This window comes from Talpa occidentalis, unplaced genomic scaffold (genome assembly GCF_014898055.3).
Source record: "Talpa occidentalis isolate TD23 unplaced genomic scaffold, MPIMG_talOcc4v2.1 talOcc4.8, whole genome shotgun sequence".
Taxonomy (NCBI): domain Eukaryota; kingdom Metazoa; phylum Chordata; class Mammalia; order Eulipotyphla; family Talpidae; genus Talpa; species Talpa occidentalis.
In genome coordinates this window covers 77,039,511-77,057,611 of record NW_023605194.1, presented here as the reverse complement: position 1 = coordinate 77,057,611, position 18,101 = coordinate 77,039,511, and positions in this window count along the sequence as shown.

Genomic DNA, 18,101 nt, shown 5'->3' with positions numbered 1-18,101 from the left:
TGGGGAACCCCACATCCAGAATCCTCACCCAAACTTCACATTCTCTTAGACATTTGCTCTGTCACTGGGCACTCCACTCCCAGCCTTGACCCAAGTCCTCTCCTCTCCTCAGATGCTCAGCCCACCTTCACCCTTCTGAAGACTTAACCAGAACAAGAGGTCCCCCAAATATCACTTACCTCACTTCAGGCATCCACCACAGGAAACGGGCGGGGGGAGAACAGAACACAGAGTAAATATGAGCAGCAGTAGAATCGTGTGGGCAAGCTTGGGGGGCAGGCAGGGGTGCACCAGAAGGAAACCAGGCATCAGGGAGGGGGACCAGGTCAAGGGTTCCAGCAGAACAAATAAAAACCCAATGACCCTTCAGGCTGCTAGAGGCTCTTTTGGGAGAAACTAGCCAGGATAATGGGGAGGTGGAAGGTCTGGGAAGTCTGGACACAGGATTCCAGCAAGGAAGCTGCCATCCCTGGGCTTAGGGGGAAAATGGGAGCTCATCAGTTGGAGCCACATAAGCTCACGGCCCGGAATGTGTGATTCACTTAATCAGGAGAGACAGACTGAAATTCAGGCCAAAGGTGTCCTTGGCAGCCAGGAATCATGAGCTCTGCTCAAATGCTAGGAGACTCATGGCCACAGCGCAGACACAGGTGCTCCAGCTGTTCCTGTCTTAGGAACTGCTCCAGGTAGTCCCTCAACTATGGGGCTGAAATCCCCAGCAAAGGACCTGGCCTTCCTGCAGCCACAGTGGGGGTGGGACGACTTACACTTCTGGCATGATGGCGGCAGCACCTGAGGGCACAAAAGAATCTTTAGTGAGGGAAAGTCCTCACTGCTGCCCCTCCACGCAGCTTAGCCGCCCTGCGGGGTGGAGTCAGACAGCAAGAAGAAGGCAGACTCAGTGGGTTCTAGCACATATAGACGGGATAGATTCTTGTGCATTTATTTTTTTCATCTCCTCCCCCACCCGCCCCCATTACTCACTTATTCATTCACTCACAAGACAAAGGAGTCTTATAAAGACACAGAACAATGTAAGAACCAAACTTGGTTCTACTGGACAGGTGTGTCGGGCAGAGTCTTGCAGACTGCAGACCACAGGTCAACTCTGGTCCCAGCCTGTTTTTGCTTAAAGGGTGTGAGACAAGACACAACATGACCTTGTGTGACCTGCAAATCCCCTGCATTTACTCACTGGCCCTTTCCAGAGAAAGCCTGCCAGCCCCTGAGGGCAACAGAATGAAATCCACAGAAAACATGGTTGGAAAGTAAGCATGAACCTCACCCACCAGGCCTTGAGAAACAGGCCAAGTTTAAACTCTGTCCCGTGGATAATGAGTGGCCACTGGAGGCCACAGAGAGAAGGATCTGGAAGATGAATGGTACAGAATGAAGATGGGATACAGGTGGCTGCTGCATGGCACAACTCCAGGGCATGGCATTCACACACGATGGGGGTAACTGCCCAGGGGCTCTCTGCACAGCTTGCAAGGTGCTGACCCTGCTGGAGGAGGTTTGGGGATACAGGACAAGCTGTGTTCTTCTCTAACATTGAAAGGACTTTCCTGGGACCTCTCTCCAAAACTGGAGATTAGATCAATTGTTTCCACTTAATATTTAGCAGTTGAACCCTTTGTTCAAACCAAATTTTCCTTGGAAGGGAGCAAATTCAATCAACAGGAACAGGCTGCACTGGCTGGCCAGGAGCCCTGTGGCCCGCTGGATCCCTGGCCATGGAGCCAGCCTGAAGGTCCCTGACCCAGTGACCCTGGGTCTCCGTTTAGCCCCAACAGTTGGGGCCCCTGAGGCTGCAGAGGGACAGAGGGGCGTGTTCTCAAGTCTGATGTGACATCTCGCCTGGACAAAGAGCATTCCAGTGGGAGGGGGAAGGGGATTGTGGAAAAGACCAGCAGGAGGGGGACAACTGGGGTATGACAGGTGTGCAAGGCAGGACAGGACCCTGAGCTGCTGTGAAGGGAAAGATGGGGGAAAGTGTGTATTGGGGAAAGGGTCATGGTGCAAGGGTCAGAAAGTGGGATTTGGTCCAAGAACCTGGTTAAGTATGGGGGAGGCCAAATTGAAAGGTCACTGGTGAAGTGACCTCCCAAAATTTCATTCCAAGTCACCCTCTTCTGCCTTAATTCTCTCTTTTTCCTTTGTGCCCCTGAAGCATCCTCTCAACCCCACGAGTTGGGCCTGGCCACCTCTCCTGAACCCTCCCCTTCCCCCCTACCCCCAGGGGAGAGTGAGGAGGGGGCAGAGGAGGGGGACAGGGAGTGTGACCCCAGAGTCTCAGCTGTCACCCTGGAGCGCAGAGGGAGAGTAGGAGCCAATCCATAAATTCCTGAGATACTTGGCTGAAATTAGATTTTTATCACCAGCTGTTTATTCTGAGGGCTTTGCGCCTCCAACGACACTGAGGAAGTCCAAACAGAAACAGGAGCTGGTGAGAAGCGCCCCGGGGCTCATCTGTCCACCATGTCGCCCTCTCATGTGTCTAGCCCGCAGAGGGCACTGGACCTCGGTGAACAGGGCTGTGCCTCACCCTGGGTGGGCACGTGACCCTGTCCCCCGCACCTTCGGAGAACCCACTCTCCCAGAGCAGGGCCCACCTGCAGACACCCAGTCAGGCCTCCTGCCAAGCTCCAGGCCCTGTCCCCAGCCTGCCCCTCTGTCAAACTCGAAGTCAAGGGGTCCCCAGCCTGTGTTTTGACACCTGCCAGACAGGACCCTTTGACATGTCCCTGGAAGGCAAGCAGGGACCTGATAAGAAGTCAGAATGTAGATAGTGAGTGGGAGGGGGAGCAGCATTCCATCCCCCACAAGTAGCAAGCTAGGAGATAATTCAAAAATTCACAGTCAGAGGGAGGGAGCAAAGGACCTGGGGCTTGACCTCAGCTTTCCCATCCCCGAGGCCCCAGGAGGTGGAATGAAATATCACTAGACTTCAAGGGTGAGGCTACGTGTATGTTTGAGTGTGTCTGAGTGGAAGTGTGCAAGGGATCGTGTGTGTGATCTCTTCCCACACCTAATAATCAGGGCCACAACCCTAGTTAAGTTTATGTTCTTCCCCCTACTCCTCCTCCCTGACCTTGGACCCCAGTCCAAGGGCATCTCAGTCCCCCTTGACAGCCCATTAACATGGGGTGTGATCCCAACTCTGTCTGCCACACACTCCACCCCCATCTTCAACTCCAATAGGAAAGCCCGATCTGAGAGCTGTGGGGGGACTGCCTCCCCAGTTAAAGACGCCCACCCCAGCCCCAGTGGCGGAGCCCACCACGGGAGTTGCCCTCAATTATGTGTCTACAGACTCCCCTGTCTGCAGCCCAAATGCTATCATCATTTGCCTTCCCCAAAGCGCCCTCCCCACCCCAGAGTGGGAGAGAAGGCCTGGCAGTTGGCTTTCACTGGATGGATGGGCAAAGGAGCGCAGCGTGTCCCTCAAAGACAGAGAACAAAGGGGCAAGATGGTTTCCTGGGTGGGCAGGCACCGTGGTCTCTGGGCTCCCCGGAGGGCCGTGCGCAGGGAGCCTCTTCCTCGCCCACTGCAGCATCCCTGTTGCTCACCAGGCACTAGCTAAGCTTCCAGATGCAGCCCCTCTGGACCAGCCCCCAGACCCCCAGTGCCACCCCTTCCCCTGGGAGCCCCTCCCTCCTGATTCCGAGGGGAACCTGACTGAAGACACCCCCAGGCTCTGCTCCTGATAAGAGCATATTGCGGACCCCTCGGCTCTTCACTCCCAGACTGAAAATGAGCCTTTACACGTCCAACAAGAGTGTTGCAGAAGGACAGACATTCTGTGGGCCTAAGCGAGCAAACCCAGCTGTACAGGGAGAAATGCCTCCCTCCACCTCCAAGGCCCGCTTTCTCCCGAAACTCCAGGCTCCTCCTCCATCCAGCCTTCTGAGCTGTGGACACTCACCTCGTCCCGTCCGTGAGCTGGGCTGCCCGCGTCTCCAGCTGACTGCAGACTGTGGGGGAGAGCTCAGGGGAGGCTATGAAAACCAGACCAGCAGCAACTGGCCAGTAAAAATAGAAACGACCCACCACCCCTCCTCCCCCCCAACACAGACAGACACACACGCCTCTCAGATCAGACACACACAGACACACAGGCGTGAAGACGCTGGTGAGCAAGGCTCGGGAGTGCACACAAATCTGTACACCACAGGCTGCCCACAGGGTACACCCGGCACCCCACCTAGGCAGTCACCAGCCAAAGGAAGGGAGAGCGATGAGCCAGCAGATAGGGCACTGAGCATCCGAAGGGCCAGGGCCAGGGGTGCAGGGGGCTGGGGCTCCAGAGAGGTTGCAGGAGAGGGGGGGCAACAGGGACTGGGGGAGTGGCTACCATGCTGACCATTCATCTCTTACAAGAAAATGTGGAAACCAGGCCCTGGAACCCACACTCTAAGAGTCTAGGAGCCAGAGACTCAGTGGCCCACTGTTAAGCCTCCTTGGTGACGCTGGAACATAAGCACCAGGATGCGGGACTTGGGGGGTAGAGAGAAGAGGCTGCACGTAGACTCCGGGGTGTCCCGGGTGGAGTTGAAGTCACAGCCATGGGCCCACCTTTGTGCTCGTGGACTCTGGAGTCCCGAGACACTCCATACCCTCTCCAGGTGGGTGCCCAGGAGTCTCCGTTCCCTGGTTCCAAAGGGGATCCCGTGTCTTCCACCAGGCACCCATTCTATGCCTGGAACTCGGGGACTCTAGCTCCCCTTCTCCTCTCCCTATCCTTTGTCTCCAGTTAGATGCCAGCAGAATCCAGGGACCTAGCGCCCGAGGGGCTGCACCTGTTCACCGGGTATTTTTAGGATGGGTGACGAGCACATAATTCCCACCCTACTGGCGGAGAAGGACAATGCCCGCTATGTTAATCCCATGGCTATTATGGTCGGTCAGCTCATAGGTCAGGAGCCCAGGTTGGGGCAGGACAAACAGGAGACTGACCCTCTGGGGGGGCCAGGGAGAAGCCTCACAGGCAGCTGGGGAGACACGCGCAAGGTGCCACGGAGAGGTAAAGCCCTGCCCTCTGACACTGCTGTCCTGGTGCCCAGCTGAGGTTGCTCTAACTCAACCCTGGTCAGCTCAGCTTTGGGGAATCTCCAAGCTAGAGCCTCCCAGGGAGAAAGATCAGGGTCTGGGACATTTTGGGAGTTGAGGTACAGGGTTCCATATGGAGGGGCTGGGATAGAAAATAAAGACAGGCACCAGTTAAACAGCTGGGGATCACAGAGGAATAGGGGGGCAGGGCTGGAGGATGAGTCTACTGGAATTTATTTTGTTTGTGAGTCTTATAAGATCTTAATCTGCACCTCCCAAAAATGAATCAGCGACATGATTTTTAGAAAGACCAAGAACAGATTAACAAACCAAAGAGCAAAAGCAGGTCAACCTAAGAAGCAGCGCTGGGAGCTCACCCTGGTTAATGGGCCGTCAAGGAGGCCGAAATGCCCTTGGAGTCATATGCTCTCAGCAAGACCTGGCGATGCAGTCCCCGCGAAGCTCCTCTACAGGGGCCACGGGGCATCGGGGCCTCTGAGGGTTTGGTTGCTGTTCATCCTCGAACTGTTGAGGCAGAGAGGGGAGGGGACTTCATCCCAGCGCCCATGAAACCACATAGTGTCCTGAATCTGTAACAGGGCGGTCCCAGGGGAAGGGAGGGTGGAGCTGAGCAGGGAGGGAAGAAGCTGGAGAGGAGACTGGGGAAGGAAGGAAGCAGGATGGGGAGCCAGAAGGAGACCTGGAGGAGGCACATGGAGCAGAGACATGTACAGAAGCTGCTCTTGCTTCTCGGTCTCGGACTGGTTGAGACAGACGTGGGTGAGAGACCCGCGGGGAGGTTGACAATGGCAGCTATGATTTTGATTTTGACTTGGCTCTTTTCCTTTCAGACTTACTGGGGGCCTTCTGTCCCTTTTCTATGGTCCCCACCTGAAGGTGCCTTAGACTTGGGGCAGGCTTTGGGGCCTCAGTGGCCCTGCTTTGGGCCAACTGTGTTTGGCTGGACATTTACCCACAAGGGGATGGGTAACTTCAGGTACTTAATTTGGAAACTTTATTCTTTCCCTTTTCTATGTCACACACTAATTCTATTAAAGTTCCTTTCCACTGAAGTTCTTATATGTTTGCAGGGGATGGCAGAATCTATCTAGAGCAGGCAGATTTGGGGGTTCTGGGGTACCCCTCTCCCTGCCCTGTAACAGATCCACCTCTCCACCCTCAGTCCCCCCAATCTGCCCCCAGCTCAGGCATGGAGAGGAGTGGCTTCGTCTCAGACACAGTTTCTCCAGGTCTCTCTCCTGCTCCCGCTGGCCTCTAGAGACCAGATGGTGATACCAGGCATCCTGCCCCTGCCCCGATCTCCCTTGTGTGTGGAGTAGGTACAGTCCCCAAAGGCCTGGAATCTCTGGCAGGAGGCTGCCCACACCCAGATAAGGGGCCCCCACTCTCTTGTCCTGGCCAAGTTGCGGCAGCCTCCCCCACACTACGGTTGTTCTCACAAAAATTCCCCTTCTCAACACTCGTGGGTGCAGGGACCAGCCCACCCGTCTCCCATTCTGCCTGCAGAGCTGTGCCTGGAGCCTGAGGCTCTGGCACCCAGCAGAGAGGACCCTCTACAGACAGAGCCAGAAATGGTGCCACAGGCTGTGCAAACCCTAGGCACAGCCTGACATAAGGACCAGCAGGGGAGGTGGGAGAGCAGAGAGGCTGCAGCTGGCTCTGAAGATAGAGGAAGGGATTGTGAGCTGAGGAATACGAAGGTCTCTGGAAGTTGAAAAAGATGTGGAAGGCTCCCTCTCCCTCAGGGCCCCTAGGGGAAGAAGGGCTGTTAGCCCAAGGGAGGCTGATTTTGGACGTCTGACCTCCAGAAATGTGGGCTAATGAATTTGTGCTGTTTTGAATCATTACTTTTATGTTGATTTGTTACAGTAGCAATAAACTATTATGTCTGCAAGAACTGGCTGGGCTCTGCACCTCATGGTTGAGGGTCGAACTTGCCAACAGGATGGCAGAGCGGGAAGACCGGCCAGTGGGATCATTGTGCCCTTGAGGAAACCCGGAGAGCAGGGGAGTGGGCCAAGTCTTAAACCCCAGGCCGGAGCATGTCAAGCTGCCCCTCCAGTGGACTCACTTCCTGGCTTTGGCCTGATTCTAACCCCTGCACTCTCCCTCCTTTTAACCCCACCAAACCCAGTCACAAAGCTAGAACCTAATCTACCACGCTACCAGGTCATTGGGGCTATTTTTGTGAACTGGAAAACAGCGCCCCCTCCTGGTGGATTCAGGGATTCAGCACCACAGTTCCGTGTGGCTCCTAAGGATCCACCATATTTCCACCAGCTCCTCACCTGGTCCCTGCCTGCTCCCAGCCAGCTCTCCAGTGGCAGTTCTAACCACTAATACCCTCATCTTACTCTTTCCCCTGGCTTGGTTGCCTGAGGTCACTGGGCCTCCTCTAATCCATGTTGTGCATGGTTTTGTGTGAAATGCTAACACTGGTCTTGTTCATATGCCTAATCCCGGGCTCCACCCCCAGCTCTCCATGGAACTGTGAGTTCCTAGCTCCGGCTCCCATCATTAGCCCTTACCTATTGCAGGCCTTCCAGATTCTTGCCCAAATTTAAGGGCACTGCAGAATTGACCCAGCTGCGCACAGTCCTCTCCCAGCCTTGGCTTCCTCATTCACTAACTAGGTTAAAGGTGCATGGTGACCTGCTGCCAAGCCTGGCCCCCAGGGGACACCCCATCCTGGCACAAGACTGACGGCATTCCATGCCTACCTTAGCCTCTCCTTAATTCCAGGGGGAATCCAGGCAGCCTGGAGCAGAAGCCCAATCCCAAGGAATGGCCCGTGTGGACCAGGCACTCTCAGATCTCCTGGGACTTTTCAGCTCAGTGGAAAGTTCCAGTATGAGAACAGTTGTCAGGTGAAGGATTGAGAACCTGGCTTGGGGCCTCCCTGGTGGTATAGGGGTTAAAGACAGAGCTATCAAGCTACAGCCAGCCACTGCACATGAGTTCGATCCCCGGCCTGCCAGGGAGCAACCCACATGGCTCAGCAGTCCTTGCCTGTCTCGTGCGCTGCTCCACTCGGCAATGAATTTCAGTAGATCCGCCTGCTCCCCACTCTCTCCAGTGGATCCTTTTACCCCCTGTACCTCTGGCTTGCACCCCAGTTCTTATAGGCATAAATAAATAAATGTTTTTTTAAAAAAGAGAGAACCTGGCTTGCCAGATGTAGGGGAGGGGAGGGGAGAGGGTGGTGAGGTGAAAGGAGGCTTGAAGAGGTTTCCAGCCTCTTGTTCTCCTGGCGCCCAGTTTCATTGTCTCTGACAGGAGGCCATGGGTTGTGGAGTCAAGGCCCCATCCCCGTGGCTGACACCTGTCATTGTCATTGTCTGGGAGGCGCAGAGCCCAAATTAGCAAGTGACAGGGCTCAGTGCTTCTGCCTCCCCCGCTGTCATGTGCCCCTCCCCACTGCTCAGGGCCCCGCCAGGTGACAACCCACACAGGCTGCCTCCCTGCCGATCTGCTCCAGCCCCTCTTAAGCCCACCAGTGTTCCAGGGCCAGGTTTCCTGCTCCTGAGAGAGTAGGCAAAAAACTGCAGTCTGAGGAGACTAGAACAGAAGAAACAAAGGACTGAAATGTAGCCTCCTCAATTTCTGTCACAAATCAGCCTCACCAGCCACCAGGCCCATGGCATTAGGGACCAGGGATGCACAGTGAATGGACACAGGGCCCTGGATGTAGATAGCCCGGCCTCACTACTGTAACCAAGTGCCCCGGCCCTCCCAGCCTCCAACTTCCTCCGTGAAGCAAGGTGAGTTCTGGCCAAGTGGCAGGCTGCCGTGGGGCCTTGAATTCACATGTGGAAAGGGCTTTGCATAGGCCTGGCACACGCAGGCCCTTAACAAACACTAGCCCTTGAAGCCTCAAGGTAACATTCTGAGGTAGGCGCTATTATTAATCCCATTTTACCCGTGAGGAAACGGGTTAACAACTCACCCAAGGTGCCCCAGCAAAGAGGAGGCACAGCTGAAACCATGCCCAGGCCTCTGTCTCCTTAACCACCTGGCATGGGGGGCGCCCAACACAGGGGCCACCGTCACCACCTGGAGACCTTCATCTCCAGTCCGTGTGGTGACTCTCACTGGGACCTTGTAATGGACAAGACTTGGGCCTCCAAAGCCCATGCAATACACTCCAACAGTAAAAACTGTAAGTGGGGCCTCCTGGTGGCGCAGGGGGTTGAGCGCTGCACTGTGAAGCTGTCCGCAGCCTCTGCAGCGTGGGTTCGATCCCTGCCAGCCAGTGAGGGTCCCACATGGTGCGGCAGACCTCTCCTGTCTTGCCCGCTGCTCCCTCAGCAGTGTATTTCGTCAGTCTGCCTGTTCTGGTCCCCACTCTGTCTCTGGTGAATCCTTTCACTCTCCGCACATGTGGCCTGTACCCCAGTTCTTGTATAAATAGATAAAAATCTTTTTAGAAAAAATAATTTAAAAAAAACTGTAAGTGACGCTTTTGATTACAGATTATCTGCCTAATTGTAAGCAATTTGGCTGCATAGCAACAAATGGTATTAACCATGATTATCAAGGCTGAGATAGAATCGCATTGTCCTTCCCTCCTCTCCCCCAGGGAGGCCCTGGTGGGGACAGAGATGGGGTGTGAGTAACATCAGGCCATCTGGAAGCAAGAGAGAGACACAGCAGGGAGAGGCCCCACCCCATGAGCCCCAGCAGGGTCTGGCACTAGGGAAGAGCCCCCACAGCTCCACTTTTTTTTCTTTTTAAGATGTATTTATTTATTCATACAAGAGCTGGGGTACAGGCCAGAGGTGCGGGAAGTGAGAGGATTCACCAGAGACAGAGTGGGAAGCAGTACAGTTAGCTCTACTGAAATGCAGTACAGTTGGCTCTGCTGGAATTGGCTCATGAGCAGGTGTCAAGTTTGGTAACTGGGAAGCCAGCTCGCTCTCTCGCTTTGCCATCCCTCTGCACCGCCATGTACCCCAGCACTGCTGCTCAGCAAGCAGAGCATCTCCTGCTCAGTCCCCAGCTTGCCTACACCTCCACCCTGGCCACAAGAGTGCAACTGCTGCCTCAGCCAGTGTCGTGGTTTCCCACTGTTTCATGTAAGAGCACGCAGATTTCCAAAGCTGAAACGCTACTGCCCTGTTCTCCCCACTGGATGCGGCTCATCCTTCTAGGCCCCAGGGAAGCCACCTCCTCCTGGAAGTCTTCCCAGACTCCTCAGCGCCATTCCAGTCACTGGACTTTCTGTCTGAGCTGCTCACTGGCTTCTGGGCTTTGCGTCTCCTCTCACACGGTTTAGTTTTCCCTTCCCTCTCAGGAGGCAGGCATCGGGCTTCTACCCTGCTTCTGTCCCTCAGAACTCAGGGGGACAGCAGAGCGGCCTCTGCCACTCAGCTGGTTCTCAGCTTTATAGTGCTTCAAATCCCCTGCAGGGGACTCAGCAAGTACGGGAGGAGAGTAGGGTGAGGCCAGGAAATCTGCATTTCTAACAAGTTCTCAGGTGATGTTGATGATCTTGATTCAGGAACCCCTCTTTAAAACCACAGCAGGAGAGGTCTGCTTCACCATGTGCGTCACCCCCTGGCCAGGGATTGAACTGGTGCTGCAGTGGCTGGTGATAGCTTCATAGTGCTGAGACTTAACCCCTTGCGCCACCAGGGAGGCCCCTTGTTTTCTGTTTGTTTTTTAACTAAAGGTATATGAAGATGTAGATTAAACAGAATAAATTTTCTAAATTTGAAAATGAAAAATATTTAAATCTTGGCAAATTTATATCTAGCTTTGTGGGCTTAACAACTCCAAATACGTACATTTTTCTGATAAGATCAGCAGTACTGTAAAGAATATGATTTTCTAGATCTGTGCATAGTGTATGAAATGTGTTAGTATTTGGAAGATCTGTATAACTCACAACACCAGTATTTTCCAGATGACCAGTATATGGTGAGACAAAACCACAGATGGGTATAAGGTCTATCCAAAGTGTGGACAAACCAATGGATTTTAGCATAACAGACTATACAAACTTCGCTGATAAAGTTTCAGAATCCAGACTGCAGCTAACTTTTAAAAAACTGGGTTTCATGTTGTAACCAAGAAATTCTCTGAATAAAAAGCTATTAAAATACTCTATTTTCCAATTACATGTCTGGGAAAGACTAGAAATTTTTATATACTTAAAGCAAAACATATTATAACAGATTGCCTGTAGAAGTACGTGTGGAATCCATCTGTGTTCTACTAAGCCAGACTTTATAAAGAAATGTAAAATAATGCCACTCTTCCTAGAAGCTATTTTTGTTTCATATCTATTATAAATATTTTATTTATAATAAATGACATTTTATCTGTAGTATTTATGTTTACTTTATTGATAACATTTATAAATACTATATTTGTGTTTCCATAAGATAGGCTTCTTATAATTATTAAATGAAGTGGTAGTTTAAAATTTCTCCATTTTTATTTTAATATGGCAAATATTGATGGCTCTGAATGACTTCAGCAAAAGATCTTTAGAGTCCTCAAAAAAGAATTAAAGGGGCCTCCCTGGTGCAGGCTTAAAGTCTCAGGACTATCAAGCTATTGCCAGCCAGTGCAGCACAAGTTCAATCCCTGTCCAGGTTCTGACCCACCTAGAGACAGGGCAAGCTAGGGTTATTAGGCAGTTTTAGGGACAGTGCAGGAGGGACCTCTGAAGAATTTAGGGAGGCTTCAGAATAAGGACAACCAAAGAAATATAACCAATTCCATTAGGAAACAAACATGCTAGGACCAGGACAACATTGTTAACGCTGGTCCTGTTTTCTTCAGGTGTAAAGGGAGGCGGAGATTGGAGAAATGGAGATGTTAATTTATGGTCACATTAGAAGGGCAGCTGTTTAACTTCAATGCAGGGATGCCATCCAGAAGACTGGCCATAAATTTAAAGATGCAACAAATGGGAAAAGAGAAAGCTGTTGGATAAGAATGTGAAGATCCCCACTCAGTAGCAATTAAGTGAGAAGCGAGAACTAACCAATCACAGAGAGACTGGGGCAGCTTAGAATAATGAGGGAAAAGTATATATTCCCTAAGACACGACTCCACTTTGCTTCCTTGCCCCTCCCAGGCCTGGTTCCCTGGCCTGGGCGTCCCACTTTATTTCTGCTCTTTTTCTCCTCAATAAACTTTTTCTCTAAACAAACCTGCCTCTTCTCGCTTGCTTGCCTGAGCGTCTGCGAAGTCCTGCTGCGGCTTCGTGAGACACCAACCTGTGGGGTCTCTAGCGGCTGGGCTCAGCACTGCCCTGCAGCCTGGAATCCGATCCCGGCTGGGAGACTAGGCCTGACAATTCCGGCATCACTAGCAGAGCAGACCTCTCCTGTCTCACCCACTGCTCTCCTCAGCAGTGTATTTCAGTAGATCCTCCTGTTTGCTTTCCACTCTGTGTTGAATCCTCTCACCGCCCCCCCGCAACTATGGCCTACACCCCAGTTCTTGTATGCATAAATAAATAAAAATAAATCCTAAAAAAATCAAGGAAAACTTAAATATGGTTGTAATGCTGCCAAATGGCAACCAATAACAAATCAATAAAAATATTTTTTACTATTTAAGTTATTGAATGTTGGAATTGGCCTTTGCTAGGAGTTCTCGGGATTTTGTCGTTTTGTGGTTTAATAAAATGCCCCGAAAATGACAATTCGGGACGTTTGTCAGAAGGAACTGCGTGAAACAGCCTCTGTGTATGTCTGCAGGTGGGAAAACTCTGGGGTTAACAGGTCTGCTCCTTGAGCTGAAATTCTGGTTCTGGGAGGTGGGGATGAAATTCTCCTCCTGGCCACCAGAGGGAGCAGCCGTGTGCGTGCAGGAGTGTGTGCCCACACCTACGAGTGTGTGCGCGCGTGTATAAAAGAGAGATAGAGCGTTTTTACCTACCCACTGTGTGTACGTGATCGAGATGGTTTGTGTGAAAACCTCTCACTGGCTCGCCTATGTGAATGTCCCTTCTCTCATTTTCCCACCCTGCACCCAGGGGATAAACCGCCAAAGCCTTCCAGGCCCCAGGCCCTCAGCCACCGCCGGCGGAGCCGTCCCTCCACGAATCCCTCGTTCGCACAGGAAATCTGGGTCAATTCCAGCTAAAGCTTGGAGAGCTCAGATACAGCTTATCTGATGGAAGTGTTTTGCAATGCAGCTACCGCAGCCCCAGTTTAACTGCTTTGAAATGTTTATCTTGCATAAAGTGTGCTCTCCCTGCAGCTCAAGGCTCCCTTAAGGATCTAAGTGGTTAAGTGGTTCTTGACTTTGAGGGGAGTGAAGCTTCCTTTGAGAGCAGTAAGTTTACATACACCAATTCCAGGAGGCTCAGAGACCCTCTGAAACCCACTCAAGGACACATACGAGGGGCGGGGTGGTGCCTGAGCCCGTCGTGGGGCACAACTGTCTTCTAGGACTTCCAGGCCCTCCTTCCAGGGAGGCGGCACCTGCAGCCCGCCGCTCCGGCGTGGCCAAGGGCGGTGCTGCGAAGGGTGGAGCTTGAGGGGTTGAGAGGGAACAGGAGACGCTGCGGGCACTAGAGGGCGCTGTGGAGCAGGGAATGCGGGGACCTCTTCCTGACTCCTCTGGAGATAAATGTATGAAGAAAATCCCACTTTTTAAGGATATTGAGGGTCCCAAGATGTTTCACAGCCTGTGACAAATACTCATTTTCATCCACACCTCCACCGCTTTGTGCAGCCACCTCACAGTAACTCAAGGGGTGCAGTCTGGGATGAAATGCACACTGCTCTGCACTTTCTGTTGTTACCCCCTCTCTCTGCCTTGATAAATGGGAATTCTTCCTAATTCAGACTGAAATATAGACAGAACAGAAGTCTTCATCTCCCACTTGTCCACGTGAATATATAAAACACTCCTCGGGCCTCCGTGGTGGTGCAAGGGGTTAAGTCTCAGCACTCTGAAGCAATCCACAGCCACTGAGGTGTGGGTTGGATGCCTGGCCCGGGAGCTGACCCACATGTCGCAGCAGACCTCTCCTGTCTCCCCCACTGTCCCCCTCAGCAGTGCATTTCGGATCCACCTGTTCTGTTCCCCACTCTGTCTCTGGTGAATCCTCTCACCACCACCCCACATCTGGCCTACACCCCAGTTCTTATATGCATAATTAAATAAATCTTTATAAAAAGAAACCTCCCAAACCTTTGTAGTACACTTAATAACATGTGTGTTTTATTTGCATACTGAGAAATTATAATTAATGCTTGGAGCGGGGGCTCAGGGAAGCTTCACATAGGGGGTAACCTCTGAGCTGACTCTTTTAGGAAGTATAGGTGTTCATCAGGCAAACAAAGAGAAAGGCCATTGCAGATGCAAGGAACAAACTGAGCAATCACACCGTGGCATGAAAACGCACCGGGCCCAGGAGCAGGGGGACCACAGGAGTTTGCTCTTACTAGGGTGTGAAGGACTAGGCTGGGAACAAGCAAAAGGAATTGGAGCTAGGAGTGGATGTGGGGTGGTAGTAAGTCACAAAACCTAGTCTGCATGCTGGAAGCCAGAGATCCTGGACTTGATGCCTTTTTTCCTTTTTAAAAAAAATTTTTTTAAAAGAATTGTTTATGCATATAAGAACTGGGGTGCCGGGCCAAAGGTGCAGGGCCTGAGAGGCAGATTGACTGAAATACACTGCTGAGGGGAGCAGCAGGCAAGACAGGAGAGGTCTGCCTCGCCATGTGGTATCTCCCTGGCCAGGGATTGAACTCACCAGCAGAGGCTCCTGATAGCTTGATAGCGCTGAGACCCCTGTACCACCAGGGAGGCCCAACAGAAGTTTTTAATTTCTGGTTGTGGGAGCCTGCGCCTCACCTCTGGGTAGCCCCTCTTCTCTGCCTTTGAAGCCTCCTGGCTCCAATCAGCCTCGGACCTTAGCTCAGTGTGAGTCACTTGTGTTTGCTCAGGCTGGGTCAGATAAAACTGTGGTTGTGAAGAAACCGCAAAGAAAAATTAGATATGTTTTCTTATATATTCCAGGATCTGAGAACAATTTAACCATTTAACCTCGTTTTAGCTGGGCCAGGAGTTTTGGGATTCAAGGAAGCAGGCACAGATGAGGACAAGCACTCTGCTAAAAACAAGAGGTTACAGGAAAGTCAGGAACTGGAGGGTAAGAACACCACCCCCTCCCCTTCTGCTCCAGAAACAGGCTCCAGGGCTCACTCCCTGGCAGGAGACTTGAAGATTCTGATCCAGGGAAATTGACCATCCCAAGAGAAGCATTGGCACCCAAGAGTCCATGAGACTGGGAGGGGTGTCCCAGCTTGATCACTCCAGAGTTAGAGCCTGAGACACCAGCTCCCCCGCACACACACACACACACACACACAGAGCTGCGGGTCAGCAGTCTAGTGACTTGAATTTATACACATCAGTGGGCACTTATGGATTACCAGATATTTGAGGGAAATCTCTAACTTAACAGAGAACTAAAACAGGTTAAAAAGCAATCTGCAGAAAACACAGTGCATGGAACAGAGCAAAACATCTAAAACATGATGATTGGGGACTTCCTGGTGGCGCAGCGGTTGAGCACTGGGCTGCGAAGCTGCCCGCAGCCTCTGCAGCGCTGGTTCAATCCCCGGCCACCGGGCGAGGGTCCCACATGGCTCGCAGGCCTCTCCTGCTGTGCCCGCTGCTCCCCTCAGCAGTGTACTTCGTCAGTCTGCCTATTCTGTTCCGAGCTCTGTCTCTGGTGAATTCTCTCACCCTCCAGCACTTTTGACTGTGCCCGGTACTTACATAAATAAATAAATAAAATCTTTTAAAAAAATGATGATTAATAGAAGTTATTGATAGAATTTGCCCCTGTCATGGGAAGTGAGTGCCATGTAAAAAGGAAAAGAACCATTCAGAAAATAAAGAGAACTCTGGGAAATTAGAAATATGATAGCAACAAATATTTATTAGAAGGAAGGGCTGGATGACAAAGTTGAAGAAATCTTCCAGAAAGTACCCCAAAAGATGGAAAATCAAAAATTAAAGGGTAATCCAAGATGTCCAGTGTTTACCATTTGGGATTTCAGAGAGTTCAGATAACATAGGAGATAGTTATCAAAGGAATGAAGCCCGAACCTCTCAGAGCTGAGGGAGTCCGGCTCATTGAGCACCTGGCTCCGCTAATAGCAAAGGCTCAAGGCTCAGGAGATAAAGGAAAGACCTCAAGCGGCCAGAGAGAAAGCAAAACACAGGCCACATGCAAAAGAGAGAAAAACTGAACAGCTCCAGGCCTCGCCCCACCATACTAGAAACTAGAAAACAATTAAAAAAAAAAAATGCCTTACAAATTGTAAGGGGAAATAATTTGCAACTAAATCTCCAGCTTAACTATCTATCAACTGTTAAGATGGAAGAAAGATAGTTTTATTTTTTTTTTTATTTTTTTTTTAAAAGGAAGTCTACACTGATTTTTTTTTTAAAGATTTATTTATTTATTTATCATTTATACAAGCACTGGGTACAGTCAGAAGCGCAGGAGAGTGAGAGAATTCACCAGAGCCAGAGCGGGGAGCAGAGCAGGCAGAAGGACCTAAGTACACTGCTGAGGGGAGCAGCGGGCAGCAGGAGAGGTCTGTGCAGCAGGAGAGGTCTGTGCGCCATGTGGGACCCTCCTCCGGTGGCTGGGGAGCAGCCGGGGATCGAACCAGCGCTGCAGAGGCTGCAGACAGCCTCGCAACCCAGCTCTCAACCACTGCGCCACCAGGGAGGCCCAGAAAGATAGTTTTAAATGTGCAAAGCTTCAAAATTCTCTTGCCTTTTTTTTTTTTTTCCAGAAGCTTCTGGAGGTGGTGTTTCACCAAAGTGAAAGAAACAAGTGCACAAAAGGAAGGGCTCCAGGAAACTGAGGATCCACGAAGAGGCAAAGTGATTCCCAGAGTGATGGGAAGGAAGCTGTCAAGAGACTTGGGGGGAAGTGTAAGACAAAAGAAAGAAAATTGAGGGAAGGGAAAGGAGGGGGAGAAGGGGAAGGGAGGGTTGGGAGGGACATTTTTAGATTTCCTTGTGAGTTGCGGGGGTAGGGGGGTCACTCTGCCTTCAAAAAAAATGTTGGCTAATTTTGTCATCATGGACACAGACAACTAAACAAATAAAAACACAATTTATGTTGAGAATTCTCATAACAACTTATGTTATGAGAATATCAAAAGTTGTATAAAAAAGGAATGTTAATCATAACATGTAACATGGCTTGGATGTGAAAATAGTTATATAGTTAAAAACATGCAAATGTTTTTAATCTAACCAGCTTCAGATAAGCTAAACTTATTGAGAAGATATGGGAGGGGCTGTAGGGAGAGGGGCGAGAGATTTGTGCAACAATGTCACACCTAAGTGTAGGAAGGTAGCCATGGTGACCGGGACAGGTGACTCAGAGCCACAGGGACTGCAGGCAAAAGGCAGGTGGGAGGTGGCTTTTGGAGGAGATGCTCAGATAGTCAGCCAGTGTCCTTGGGAACCTCAATGCACCCCTTCAACTCAAGTGTCAGTGCCAAGGTCAGATTCTTGCTTACTCATTGATGTTTTAACAGGGCAGAGCCTGGTGGCAGCGACAGCATCGTGAAGCTTTCTGACTCTCTCTTATAACCCTGGGGGAGGGGAGTAAGCTACTTGGCCCCTCTGAACTCCATGCTCATCTGTAAAATGGGGACAGTGAAGCTGCCTTCACAGGACTGTTTGAGGATCAAATGAGACAACATCTAGAAAGAGCTTATGAGTCAGCAAGTGCATGAAACCAGATGAATGAAGAGTTGCTGGTGGGTGTTCAGGCTGAGCAAAGCCAGGTTGGGGTGTTCCTGAAGACACATGGCAGACCCCACTTCCTGCCTCCTGGCTCAGGTCCTCCAGGGATCTGCGGCCCTCTCGCCTCATGGAACAAAATAGCAGCAAGATTTTCAAGGTTCTCTCGAAGATGTCTTGAGGCCCCAGAGCAGGGCTGAGAGGCAAGTCCAGTCTTTCCTGTTCTTGGAGGTGGTTCTATAAAGTCACAGCAAGTGCTCAATTAACGGATGCTGGATGG